Raw genomic sequence first — 8,254 nt, forward strand, 5'->3', positions numbered from 1 at the left:
AAACCGATGAACTGGTTTATATAGGCACCTCTAATGGCCAGGTGGGTTGTGAAGAATTCTGGTTTATGCCAGGCTGTACCGGAAATGCGTCAGGACCTTCCTAGCCCTGGCCTCCGCTGCTGTCCCACGTCCCCCGCTCTATGCTTGCCCTCCAGGCGGACGTGTAGATGAAGGTGTCTGACTCTGCTCTTTTTCTGACATCTTCCTGACAGCCAGACTTAAACAAACTCGTGTGTTTGAATAAACGCAGTGGAGTTTTGGAAACAGTATTTGGCCCAACTCCCCTCGTAGCAGGATGTGCAAACAAGGCTACTGTCTTCTGAGCAGGACGTGCGGCCTGGAGACACCAGGGGCCTTGTCCTATATGGACCCAGAGGCAACAAACAGTGTCTGGACCCAAACTAAACACCCGGCGAGAGGCGCGAGAATGTTGTGGTCTGCGCCCTGCCCTCGTGCCTAAATTTGACGTCGACGTATCCCAGGTCGGATCAGGAGCACAGGAAGTGGACCTGGCTCTGAGCTGGGGGGGGGGGGGGGGGGGGAGAAACAAAATGGCCGCCACACTTGTCTTCATATAGCCCGGAAGAACTTTCCAGAAAACCGAATTAGCTGAAGAAATAGCACTGTAGGCGACGTAGCTCCGTGTGTTTATTCAACGTCTGTCATGATTTTAAGGTCACAGATGTTAGATGCAAACAGCCTTTTTTTTTTCTGTAAGGCTCAGAAAACGTGCGTCTTTGTGGTGTTGGGAAGCATATGGTGCAGTAGCAGGCTTGTCTACTGTATCAGTCTGGGTAAAACTGGTTAGAAGGCCAGCTAACACACTTAGGCTCTAGCTAGAAGTCAGACGAAGGGGAGTTACCCTATAGAATTTTGCTCTGCCTGACCCTGAGTGAGTTTATGTTCCTGCACCAGGTTTTCCTGGGTGTTGGGATACCAGACCAATTTTTACCGGACAGTAATTCTGTCTGGAAAAATGTTTTTTTTGGGTGGTGCAAACTTGGATTCCCCCCCCCCCCCCCCCCCTGGCCTACTGCCTAGAATCTCAGAATCTCCTCCTCCACCACCCCTATATAGAGGCCACAGCATGTATCTACCACCTGGAGAGCAGGTGGTACGTAAAATCACGGAATTTGGATATCCGTGTAGGTTCACCACCAGTGAATCTTGTACCCTAAGTTAATTCCATGGGTCTGGGTCATCCAGATTCCCTCCTGTTTACTGATGACCGAGGTAAATCCTTCCACTTCTGGCTTTTTCCGCTGGTAAACCGCATCAATGTAAAGTCACGCACATTGAAATGAAGCAAATGACTGTCCACTTGCTAGCGCCTTGAAGTGGCTTGATGGCACAAGCTAGCAACAACACATTAATCAATGCCATAGGACGCTGTTGTAGATCGTTTCACGTTGGATTTTTATTTACAGTTGTTTTTTATTTTCTGAGTATTCTTGAGAAATTAACTTTACACTTTGTTTATGATTAAAAAAAAAGTCTTAATGTTTTCTTTCAACCTTTCTGGAGTCGTATGTCTCCACGTATGTGTTTTATTTTATTTAAGTAAAACCACATTTAGTTTTAAGTAAGACCACATGTATGTCCCGAATTCTTTCTTACATCAAGTGCAGGCACATGGTTTTATCAAGAAATTCTCCAAGAAAAATATTCTGGAAAAATAATGATGACTATTGTTGTACAGCGCACTACAAACTAAATTGTCTCTTCGTACATAATAACAACTGCCGTAGTGACCCAGTTCTGTGGTACTGTTTTATTGACGTCACAGGGATGAAAGTCTAGCCCTGCCCTGCTAATATTTGAATCTATGCACCAGGATTCTCCTGTGTTGGGGTCTGTGAATACTGTGATGCTGTGGTAAAGGAGACCTGCTCGTTGTTTGTTACCAGAAATGTGTTGTGTAGTTTGTGTATTAATGTAAATGCTACACAAGTGTTCCAGGCTCTTCCACTCACCCCTCCCTCACCGGAGTCGATCTCTCCAGTAACCTCTGGCTAGGTCAGAGGTCATGGAGGTGAGCACCAGGCTGGCAGCCATGTACAAAATGGCGGCCGCCACGTTTACTCTCCACCTCCTGTCCAAGGAGGAGACGCACACACTGAAGGATATTGAACGTCCATGCTAGTCTGGACTCAGATGAAGGATGGAGGGGGAGGGATGCATGTGGCCTTTATAGGGGACTTCTTGAATGGCGCCCCTGAGTGCTAGCTTCTCACACAGCGCTGGGAGGTTGCCTTCTGTTTGTCTCTCACCCTGGTGCAGAATTCTCACAGTTTACCCAGAGCTAAAAGTCCCGGATGTGCTTCACGTCCAGGGGCATGAGCTGAAAAGCCGCAGTCTTACAGAGAGCAAAAGACCTTATAGAAGATACTCTGAAAACTGACCACGGGTCGGTGCGTCCAGACAGGCCAGTGCCTGCAAGGCCGCTAGGCTTGGAAGCCGCCTCATGTCAGACCCCAACTTGCTGTTACATCTCCCTCCTGCTTTATAGACCTTCTCACTTCCAAACATACCCTGTAGGGCAGAGTGTCAGGAGCTTTATACACAGGGCACTGAAAATGGTGCCTTAGGGCTTTAGATGGCCCCTTTGGGACATTAGGCCTTTAGAGTTGTCCTCTGTGTCATAAGACCTCATAAACATCTAAACCTTTTTGGAGCCAGTGTGGTGGACTGGGCAACATGACGAGGCATCTATGGTGCCATGAACCAGGTTTGTAAAATTTTGGAACAGCAATTTTTCTGTATTCAAATACATCTTGCATGCTTCAGACTTTTTAGTGGTACTGGTGTAGAGGACTCATGGAATAAAAATTAAATATTAATACAGCACTTCTGCCCTAAGAGTTGTAAATAGCAGTACTCTTGCGGTACTCCGTGTAAAAGGTATATGCCCTAATATACCCTAATATACAGACAGACAGATTAAAGGCAGATGGGGTGACGCAGGACTTTTAATCTACCACCCTGCATTTACTCCACCCACCTAATTTAGAGATGTCCGCCAGCCCCGCGGATAGCTCTATATATAAGCAGGAACGGCCTTCATGGAGGTTCCTGTCACTGTAGGAAAAGTTTGAAGGATGGATCCGTTTCCAAAGTTTTTTTATTTTTCAAATAAAAACTTCCAAAGCTGGACTATGTTTTTGAAAAATACAAAACTAATGACCTCCCACCATGAAAATGTTCTCCCATGGTGTGAGGGGAATTTTTCTTTTTTTTTTTTTTACTGTCCCGCAGCCGTATTATATACTTGCAGATGGTGAACAATAAAGTAATCTGATAGCGCACTCTAAATAGGTAGGCCGTCAGATAGATTACTTTCTGATGGCCCGTACTCGCTCGGGCTGTCATCGAAAGGTTTACGTCCATGGAGTAAATGTTACTCCATTGGCATTAACCTGGAGGGCCCCACATCTAAATCGAGTGGGTGGACTGAGAGGGTCGCAGGGGAGGTAGTCCGTCGCAATTGTGGTTTTGTACCCTCTCTGCCAAGCTCTTAATAAGCCCAGTCATTAATAAGCTGATGTAGCAGCCTTGTTACCATGCAGCTGCCAATTCCTTGAAACAAGTTGGGGCAACTTGTGTGGGACTTTTTTGGCTAAAGGGGCGGAGCTCCATGGAGTCAAGAAAGATTACTGTCTTTACCGCCAACAATTATAATGCTTTTTTAATAATATTTGGGAGTCCATCCATGGTCTGTGTGTTTGCCAAACACACAAGATGATGGACGGAATGTTGCACATTGGCAAAACTTTCACCCCCCGTCACAGATCTGGGTTTAATCCATCGTTATTTTGCTCACCACGCCACCTCAGTTCAGACATGGCCATATGCAAATCAGTCCTGACCCTGTGCCTCATGGGAACAGTCCAGCCCGAACTGCCAAGCCAGGTCCTCCCTGGACTTGAAACAAGCATCCTAGGACCGGTTTCGGGGTTTCACCCCTCTTCAGTCAGGATAGCTTGACTTCAGTGGCGTATGTGTGTTTGCCAACAGAGCGTCAGGGCCTTTCTTCTGTGTACAGAGCAAATTGGGGAGCTGCAAATAAGAGTCTCTCATACGGGAGTGAGATCGCTGGGGTGCCAGGCACCAGCCAAGGGGACCATTTTGCTGAAAACAGCGCTATGTTTTTCGTGAAAAAAACTGAATGTCCGTCAGGCAATCAGTGATCTCTTTTGTCACTCATATCCTGGTTGGAAGTAGGTGTCAAAGGGGCAGGTACTCCCAAAACTTCTCAAAGCCCCGTTCTACACTTTTCTGATAAAGAAAAAACTTTGAATACTTTTACATCCTGGGAAGACCTGTTTGCTGATAGCATGTTGAAAATCATGTGTTTGATTGCATTTTTAAAGGGGATAACTGAAGAGAACCGCAATGTTTGAATTGTTAAATATATTTAGAGCTGTCCGTTTTAAAGAATAATTGTCAAAAAATATGTTTTCATTCTGGGGAGGTCCTGATTATTTTTTTCTTTTAACAAGGTGGGCGCTGCATTAAAAACTTTGAAGACCACTGCGATAAAAAGTTAGAGATCCTGGACCCCTTGGGTGACATCTCTTGTGAAGAGACCCCCAGCTAGCGCATTGGGACTGCTAAACTCCAGTCACCTATCGTGTGATATTGCCTCCTGCCACCCCAATAATTTTAATGAATTGCCACCTTATGTTGCTTTGTGTACATCATAAAACTGTCCATCAGCAAGACCACTGACTCATTGTCCGTGAATTTGCTCTCCCTCCCTCGCAGCTCCACCATTAAGTGAGGCCTTCCCCCGAGCCCCTGCACTCTCGAGCGTTGGTGTTCGAGGCCCTCCTCCACCTGCAGGTGTCACCTGCGCCTCATCCCTGGTGGACCTCTGTCTCCATTCTCTCGCTCCGCTATTTCTCTCCTTTTTTAACTCGTTTTTTCCCCTCACTTCTATCTCCCCCTTCACTCTCCTTCTGGGTCTTTCCTCCATCTTCTGTCGTTTCCCCTCATTTCAAGCTCCCCCTTCAGTCTCCTTCTGGGTCTTTCCTCTGTTTTTCACTCGTTTTTACCCTCATCTCAATCTCCCCCTTTCACTCTCATTCTGTGTCCTCTTTGTCTTTCCTCTACTCTTTCTTGCACTTTTGCTGCCTTATTTGCACTTTTCTCTCTCTTTTTGCCTTTTTACTTTTTCCCTTTTTCCCTTTTCAGCCCAGTTTTCCCTGCCGCTGCTGCCGCCCCCGCGGCCCCTTCCCCCCAGCACGAACAGTGCGACCGGCCCAATCCAACTCCCCTCCCAGCTCCCACCTTCCAGCTGTCCAACCCTCCCCGACCCCTACTTAATGGCGGCCACTGCGGGGACAGACTAGCAAGACCACTGACTCATTGTCAGTGAATTTGCTCTCCCTCCCTCGCAGCTCCACCATTAAGTGAGGCCTTCCCCCGAGCCCCTGCACTCTCGAGTGTTGGTGTTCGAGGCCCTCCTCCACCCGCAGGTTTCACCTGCGCCTCATCCCTGGTGGACCTCTGTCTCCATTCTCTCGCTCTGCTTTTTCTCTCCTTTTTCACTCGTTTTTTCCCCTCACTTCTATCTCCCCCTTCACTCTCCTTCTGGGTCTTTCCTCCATCTTCTGTCGTTTTCCCCTCATTTCAAGCTCCCCCTTCAGTCTCCTTCTGGGTCTTTACTCCGTTTTTCACTCGTTTTTACCCTCATCTCAATCTCCCCCTTTCACTCTCATTCTGTGTCCTCTTTGTCTTTCCTCTACTCTTTCTTGCACTTTTGCTACCTTATTTGCACTTTTCTCTCTCTTTTTGCCTTTTTCCTTTTGCCCTTTTCAGCCCATTTTCCCTGCCGCTGCTGCCCCCGTGGTCCCTTCCCCCCAGCACGAACAGTGCGACCGGCCCAATCCAGCTCCCGTTCCTGCTCCCACCTTCCATCTGTCCAGCCCTCCCCAACCCCTACTTCATGGCGGCCGCCGCACCAAAAGCAAACCCATCTGTGCCCGTCCACGACCCGACTGCGACCAGCGCCAGGAACCTTGGATCTCTCCAACGCTACGACCCAGCGGCACTCCACGCTCTCAACCCAGGCCGCAACAACAACTGCAAGCTAGCATCACCAGCCGACACCCACGGACCCTTCAGCTGTCACCGCTGCCAGCACACCTCCAAGACCACGGACTCAGCGCAACCCGCCCGCAAAAACACAACTGAACCGAAGACCCTGCAATGCATCCTCCTCCACGTCCAATTCCTCCACAAACACGTCACCGAAATCTGGGACCTCCTCGACAGCACCACCCCGGACGTAGCATTCTTTACCGAAACCTGGACCAACACCACCTCGGGACCGGACATCGCCATCGCCATTCCCCAAGGATACAAGATCTCCAGTAAGGACCGCACCACCCGCCCGGGAGGAGGAATCGCCATTGTCCACAAATCTACCCTCCACCTGAGCACACTCCCCGATGAGCCCACAGACCAGATGGAACTCCTTCACTTCAAGATACTGGCCAGCCCTACCTCCACCCTCCGAGGAACCCTCATCTACCGACCCCCTGAACCCCACGGACTTTTCGCCAACTCCATCACGGACATCATCTCCCCGCATACCATCGCGTTCAGCAACTGCACCCTACTGGGAGGAAACCTCAACTTCCACCTCGGCAACCAACTGGACCCCAGCACCACATCCCTCCTGGACAACCTCCACAACATTGGACTCCGCCAGATGGTGACCAAACCCACACACTCAGGAGGACACACCCTCGACCCCCTCTTCACAACAGGAAACTCCATCACCTTCAGCCACACCACCGACCATCGATGCGTCCACTTCAGAACACCCACCATCCACAGACAACAGCACCTGCTCCCACGAAGAAACTGAACTAGAATCACCGACTACCAGCTAACCTCATCACTCAGCAACTCCACCCCAACCATCGCGGCCCGAACCCTGCACAGATGGATCTCCAACAGCGCCAACAACATAGCCCATCAAGAAAAACAACAACACCCACGCCAAGAAGGCTAGATGGTTCACCACCGAACTTCGAGAGTCCAGACACACTTGCCGCCACCTCAAAGGCCTGGAGAAACACCAAATCCACAGAAGCCCACAACAACTTCAGAGCCGCCACTAACGCTCACCACTAACTCATCAGAAAAACGAGGAAAAAAGCGATTGAAGACAGAATCTCTACTCATGCCCACAACAGCAAAGAACTCTTCAACATCATCAAGGAGTTTTCCCAACTCACCAGCGAGTCCACCGACATCCCTCCCTCACAAGACCTCTGCGACAAACTCAGCACCCTTTTCCACCACAAAATCAAGAGCATCTACGACAACTTTGATGAAGACAACCAACACACTGAACCCTCGCTAACAACCCCCAACGACCTGAAGCCAGCGATTGACAACTGGACAGCCCTCACCACTGAAGACGATGAAGTCAATCCACTCCGGGGCCCCCACGGACCCCTGGCCCCACCACATTTTCAACAGAGCCGCCGACACCATCGCACCCATGCTCTGCCACACCATGAACCGCTCCCTGGCAACCGCCCCATTCCCTGATGACTGGAAACACGCTGAGATCAACCCCCTCCTGAAGAAACCCTCGACGGACCCCACCGACCTAAAAAACTACAGACCCATCTCCCTGCTCCCGTTCTAGCGAAAGTCATCGAGAAAGCCATCAACAGTCAACTCGCCACATTCATCGAAGAGCACAACATCCTCGACTCCTCCCAATCCGGCTTCAGAAAAAACCACAGTACGGAAACTGCCCTCCTCGCTGCAACAGACAACATCCGTACCTTACCAGACAAAGGAGAAACAGCAGCCCTCATCCTCCTCGACCTCTCAGAGGCGTTCGACAGTCTCTCACCGCACCCTAATACGCAGACTCCACGACGCAGGGATCCAAGACAAGGTCCTCAACTGGATCCACTCCTTCCTCTCCGGCAGAACGCAGCGGGTCAGACTCCCCCCTTTCCTCTCGGACCCTACACCTACCACCTGCAGAATCCCCCAGGGGTCCTCCCTCAGCCCTACGCTCTTCAACATCTACATGGCTCCGCTCGCCCCCATCGTCAAAACCTATGGACTCCTCATTGTGTCATAAGCCGACGACACCCAACTCATCCTCTCCCTATCCAACGAACCCAACACCTCCAGACACAAACTTTCGAGAAGGCATGGAAGCCGTCACCAAATGGATGAGCAACAGCTGCCTACAACTACACACCAACAAAATGGAAGT

This window comes from Triturus cristatus, chromosome 12 (genome assembly GCF_964204655.1).
Source record: "Triturus cristatus chromosome 12, aTriCri1.1, whole genome shotgun sequence".
NCBI classification, from domain to species: domain Eukaryota; kingdom Metazoa; phylum Chordata; class Amphibia; order Caudata; family Salamandridae; genus Triturus; species Triturus cristatus.